Genomic DNA, 6,734 nt, shown 5'->3' with positions numbered 1-6,734 from the left:
CATGAAAAAACATAAACCACTTTTTATAAATATATAAGAAGAATACTTTTTTTTTTTCAATACTGAACTGTTTTTATTTTTTGAATAAAGTCTTTAAGTATTTTAAATTGTTGTATATGACTATAAAAAGTATTCTATTGAAGTTTCAAAACGTTTGACATGAGTTTTGTTGTACTTCACAAACTAGTGTATAACTTTTTATTAACTTATGAAATTTTACAAAGTTTATACATTTGATGCATATAATCCTTGTTTCAAAGTTGTTTATTTTTATTCCTTATATAATTAGCTTATGATATATATTTTTTGTAATATGTTTCAGCAATTTTATTGTTAGAAATTGCTTTTATATCATTTAATTTTTTTTTCTTATTATTGAAACTATTAGATTTATTATTTATTAGAAAAACCCGTAGAGTTTATATTCTAGTTAGCATTACAAATTATAAGATTTTTTTAAAATTACTTTACTAGTTATGCAATTTTAATTAAATAATAACTAAATATACTTAATGTAACCGTTTTTAGTATATTATAACAAACAAACATGGGGTTGTTAGCTTACTGGGACATCCGAGGATTCGCTGAACCAATCAGATTGATGCTGGAATATTCCGACCAATCATATGAGGAGAAAAAGTACTCGACCGGTGGCCCTCCAGACTTCAAAAGAACCATGTGGACCGATGTTAAGGAGGTGAGAAACTATCAAAAAAATAATTAGAATATTGTTCATATGAAAGTTTACTTGTACCAGGTATTAATTATTATGAGCTGTTGTTTTAAAAATAAGTTTATATTTAAAAAATTAATCATTTTATTTTGATCTAAAACAAGCATTGCAGTTAAAACTATTGAATTCTCTTGATAGAGATAAATAAACAAAGTTAGATTAATAAATATTTTTCCAGGGCCTCAGCTTGGACTTCCCCAACCTCCCCTACTACGTCGACGGCGACCTGAAAATAAGCGAGTCGTGGGCGATCATGCGTCACGTGGGTCGCCACGGCAACCTGATGCCCGAGGGCAACGTGGCCAACGCGCTGTGCGACCAGGCGCAAGGAGTGGTCCACGACCTCAGGATGCAGTTCGTCATGATGTGCTACCTTCCGGACTTCCCCAACAACAAGAAAAACTTCTTCAACAACCAGCTCCCTTCCAAGGCGCGAAACTTGGAGAAGTATTTGGGGAAGCACCGGTATTTGGCGGGGGAAAAGCTGACGTACGTCGATTTCGCCCTCTGCGAGATACTGGACCAGATGCGGCTGATGGAGGCGGAAGAGGTTGGGAAATACCCCAACATGTGCAAGTATTTGGATAACTTCATGGCGTTGGAGAGGATCGCGGCGTATCGTAACAGCGACAGGTTCAAAAAATTCCCCTGCAACAACAAAATGGCTAAGTGGGGAGGCGGCACAACCCAAGATTAATTGTTTTGTTTTGTGAATTCTTTTGTAACAAAATAGTTATAAAAGATTAATTTATTATTTTGTTTTGATTATTTTAATAAATTTGATCTAAATTTAATTGTTTTGTTGTTTTTATTATTTCAGTTAGATTTACATTTTGTTATATAATAGTTACTTAGTGTAACTAATGCTATACAAAATATTTTATTAAATATTTAAATCAGTTTTTTGACTTCTCACAAAATATTCAAATAAAAACAGTGCGCCTAAACTTTGAAAACAATTAGATTTATATAAGTTACCTTGTTGAAAATCTATAAAAAAAAGTAATAATTAGCTCCTAGTTATTGATTATTAAAAAAATAAGTTATAAAGTTTATCAACCTTTTATTATAATTGTTAAGAAGTAACGTAAAACATAACTCAAAAGTAGTAGATTGGCAGGATAATTAAACCAGCATTAAGAAACTATAATGGCTGATAAATTGTTTGTAAAAATATGTATTTAGTCAATTCAATAAACAAAAAAACTCAGTTAACTAGATATACGCATTTTAAATTATTGCTCATATTAAACTTTCTTCAAAGTATTTACCCACATTATTTACACAAACACTTTACAAACGGTTGAGTTTCAAAACAAAATAAAATATTTCAAGATGTTTTTTCACTTACGTCTTGTATTATTTAAAGGTAAATTATTTTAACTAAAATCGATTGTTTTAAAAATAAAATAGGTCGTATAAATCTTTTCAAACCGATAAACTATTTTTAGTATTTACTTGATGTAGCTGAAGAAAAGGTGAATTTAAAATAATCTATTTACATCACATTAACAAAGTATACATTTAAATTGATCTTAGTTGTTTTCATTGTTAAAACTCATTGTTTAGAATATTGATTAGCTGTGCTTAATTTTTTAAAGTGATACTTTTTTGCATATATTAAGCAAAATTTTGTATTATTCTACCTAAATTAAATTAATTATTTATTTGTTTTTTCTATTATACGACTCTTATTTTTTTACTCTTAAACATTGTAAAGCGATTTTAACAATATATTTGATGACATACACAAAATAAATATTTTCTACTCCTCCTATAGCTGTCAAAAAACTATAATGATTAGTCATAAATAAGATAAAAATCATAAAGTAAACTTTAAATTACTCGGTTATGAAATAAAACATGTCTTAGCAGTATTTTAATGTTTACTTTCTAGCATAAACAAACAAAACACAATACAATATAATAAATCAAAATTAAAAAAGTGTATTTAATTCAATTTTTATAAATAATTTAAAAAAAAAGTTTTTTTTAGTTGTCAAAGTTTATCTAACACTTTTTGTCGTAATCAGATAATCAAGCTAAAAATAACTTAAAAACAAACAATAAGTAATAACTCATTTTAAGTTTCATTTTATTTCATATTCCTTTCAATCTAAAAATCGTGATTTTTTGTGTTATTAACGTCTTTTTTGAAATTTATTATCAAAATAACAAGAATAACATACTTTGAAAACATAACATAAAATGGTTAAACTGTAAACAAATTGGATAAGGTTAATGTTTAGTTTATAGTTTTAGTACAATCACTCTAATAACTTCTAAAAATTCAAAAGTTATAATTTTTTTTGTCACAAAAAAAGTGTTTTTTAAACGTTTATGAATGAAGAAAAATATCTAAAATCATAGTTAAATAAGTTAACATAATGTTAGTACAATAACATGCTGTAGGTTTTTGCAAATTTGACAATGGCGCGTAACATGCAAGTTTAGAATTTTAAAACATCGTTTTTGAATAAAATAACTAGTATTTAAAATAAAAAGATTATTTTCAGTAAGCTTTTTTCAAGGTACGAAAATGTTGAAATATTACTAGATTATGAAGAGATTTTTATTTACACTTTTTAGCTATTAAGTCAGAAAAGTCTAATGTTTTTTTAAGTTTTGAAACAGTAATTTGATTAGTTTTTTAAATTGCAAACAACTTTAATCGTTAGTAAAAAAAATTTCAAACCTTGTACAAACATGTTAATTTCCTACTATGATTAAGAACCATAAAGTTGTATAGATTTATCTTATACCTTTTAAATCAAAACTCCTTACATATTAGGCCAAAACTATATTAAAAGCTTTTATGTTTTTTCACTTAAGATTTTAAGAAGTACCTAATATAGATTTTATCTTTTTTTTCGATTTATTAACTATTTATAATGAGATTATAATGTTTTTTATATTAAGTATGTTTTACAGTGATGAAAATTTTCACTAATTCTAATTAATGTTTCATAAAATTTTACAAAATTAAGCATTTTCTAAATTTTAAATAAACTTTAAGGCTTGCTTTCCTAACTCACTGTTTCTTACAAACTAAATACTCGACTCTTACAGTTTTCCTTCAACTAACATTTTTTTATGTTTATGAAAATTGTATCAAGTTTTTTAGCTAAGTATCGAATCAGTTATATAAAAAAGATGTAAACCAGTAAAGCGCACTTCGATTATTTAGCATAGTATTATTTGAACATTGGTGAGCTGAAAATAGGGGTCAAGCGGCTGTTGATTTTTTAAATGACTAGAATACCAAAACAAGTGAGTGAAAAGAAGTAGAATTCGGACGTAATTTAAGTCAACTAGCTTCTTATATACGTTAAGCAAAATACAATGGCTTGAAAAAACAAAACCAGTTCTGAAAGCAAGAATCTAGTTTTGCCTAACTATATATAAAACTTGCTTTTATTTTAAAGTCACAAAAAATCAATGTCCGCTTACCAGCCTACTGTGTTGCCGTTGCTAAACTAAATTTGACCGATTTATCTTTGAATCTTTTATCAGATTTAAAGATTCATGTAAAGGTGGTCATCATCTTTTATAAACTAGGTTTAATGTGCAAGGTTTTTCGTGGGCTTTATAAATAAAAACTTTATAAAAAGTGAATTTTTATAGTATATTTATATATATATATATAACATTGCAACAAAGTATAAGTAATAATTTTGATTGTCGACCTCTGGTGTAGTATTTGAGAAATAACAATAAAGTTTTACTACAAATTTAATTTCGTGCGACAAAACTTAACTCCTTAGGGTAATTAAACTTAAATTTTAGCAATTTTTCAATCTTTAAGTTTAAATAAATAAAGAAACTTTGGATGTTAGTATTATTGTTTGATGTTGTAATAAAGTTTATTTACTTTCCAAAAATTTTATTTTTATTTAACTCTCAGCCTAGTAAAAATCATATAAAATAATAAAGTTTATTAATTTTTTTCTTAATCAGAAACTATCCATTAAAATTTCGAAGTGAAATATAATCTTTAAGGCTGTAAATCAAATACAAAAAATGTCAGTTTTAAAAAATGATTCTGCTAATATTTTTTAATTAATGATATCGTCATTGCTTTAAAACAAAACATCAGTGTTTAAAAGCCTTTTTTATGTTTATTACAATTGTTTATAGAAAATAAAACTAGTTATTAAAAAATAAAATCATCATGACAAACAACGCTTTATTTTTAATTTTTTTTTATTAAACTAGTTATTTTATAAATAATTTTTATGACACAAAATATTTTAATCGTTTGTTTATTTGAAAAAAGTATAACTTTAAAAATAATATTTTAGGAAAAACAGCTTCTCGTAAAAACATTTTAATTTTATGATTTGTTTAATAGAATTAATATTGTATTAATTGATTTTTTTTTTTTAATTTTAGTAGTTTGTAAGAAACAGTTTATTATTAAGATAGGTTTCTATACTTTCTTAAAGATTAGTTTCAAAAAAATGTTTTAACCTTTATTTCATAGATAAAAGTAACTAATTATAAACAATAATTTATATTAAACAGTTCCTTACGAAGATAGTTTTTGGTTTACATCAGAATATTTTTTGTTTTTATTTCATGAGAATTTACTTTTACATACAAAAATGTACTAAAAATCTTCTAGCTTTTCACAAATTTATTTTACACACAGTTTTGAATTACTACGCCGCAATATATTATTTCACTATGTTGAACTTATAAATGTGTTTTAATTCTATAAGTTTATTAAATGTTTATTGAGGATTGGTTGTAAACCTGTTTTAAACTTTAATGTTGTGCAATAAAAACTTGTGGATTTTTCAAAACAATCATTTGATTTTTTTAATTATTGATGCCGTAGAAAATGACCAACAAAAAACTGACTGTGTCCTGGACTATTTTAAGTGGGTCAACTTTTGCAATTTAAGTACTATATTCAGTATATAATTCTTGTCTTAAAAACTTCATAAAAACAATAATTTCGTTGTTTTTGGGTTTTAAAGTATATTTGTAAAAAAAAAACTAAATAGCCTAATGAAATAGCTAAAGTATAACATGTTTCTTTATTAGTTTGGGTTGGTGCTAAAGCCCATAGAAAAGGTGGGACATTTTGGCTTTTTCTTTTAGTTTCCGGAAAATATCTCGAAAAATACATATATTTGTTTACTATAGTTATTGAATGACTGTCGTCTATATTTTTGGTGTATTCGAAAACCTGTGTATATCCAAACAAGACTAAAATCAACAAGATGTAAGTTTTCAACGACCATGTTTTATTTATAAAAACTTTTTTTTAAGCAGGCTAGTAACAAGATAAAAAAACCTTAGGGCTAAAAAAATCTAAACGAAATGTGACACTTACTTAGTAGTATCTTAGCATAAAAAAGATACTGTAATCTTCCTCTAGCTGCTAAAGCAATACACACATGTAAGTCTGCTGGATTGTCATACAGATAAAGTGTTATATTTTTATGCAAGTTTTTAGATCGCAAAGAACTTATAAAAATTACAAAAGTACTTAAAAAAAATAATATACGAGCTGAAATAAATAAATTTGTACAATACCATAAAATCAAAAACTTATTTTTTAAACTATAACAAATAATGGTGAAAACTCACAAATCTATCAATGCTCGTATTTTACAAATATCTACAAAAGAAATAGTTGGTCAAAATTTTTTAAACGAACTTAAACTGTTTTAGAAAACACATTGAAGATGATTATTACCAAGATAATTACAAAAAAATGTTCAAACACTAATATTCAAAAATATTACACCGAAAAGTCATAAAGAAGTATACCAACTCTTTAGACCAGCTCCTACATAGAGAATATATTGGGCCAAAAGTTTCGAAGAGTCGTAGTTTTTTAGTGAGATCATTTGTATAAATGTATACCGTGTTAAAACTCAAACATTGAAATTCACTTTAAATTTCTAGAAGTGTGCTTTATAATTTAGAATCAATGCTAATCGAAAAATAAAAACTGAAGTTAAACACACAAGAAGCCGCAAATTGATTG

General features: G+C 25.6%; 1 pseudogene across 1 annotated transcript; it reads left to right on the top strand.

Moving 5' to 3' along the window:
- Positions 1-533: 533 nt before the first annotated feature.
- Positions 534-1,430, top strand: LOC145841638 (glutathione S-transferase Mu 5 pseudogene; annotated as a pseudogene). The gene is made up of 2 exons (XR_014370145.1): positions 534-697; positions 912-1,430. The product of XR_014370145.1 is annotated as a glutathione S-transferase Mu 5 pseudogene (transcript).
- Positions 1,431-6,734: the final 5,304 nt, after the last annotated feature.

The sequence above is a fragment of the Thalia democratica genome, chromosome 7, assembly GCF_965202585.1.
Source record: "Thalia democratica chromosome 7, ktThaDemo2.hap1.1, whole genome shotgun sequence".
NCBI classification, from domain to species: domain Eukaryota; kingdom Metazoa; phylum Chordata; class Thaliacea; order Salpida; family Salpidae; genus Thalia; species Thalia democratica.
The sequence above is the reverse complement of the archived record's forward strand: the minus strand, read 5'-3'. Positions and strand labels throughout refer to the sequence as shown.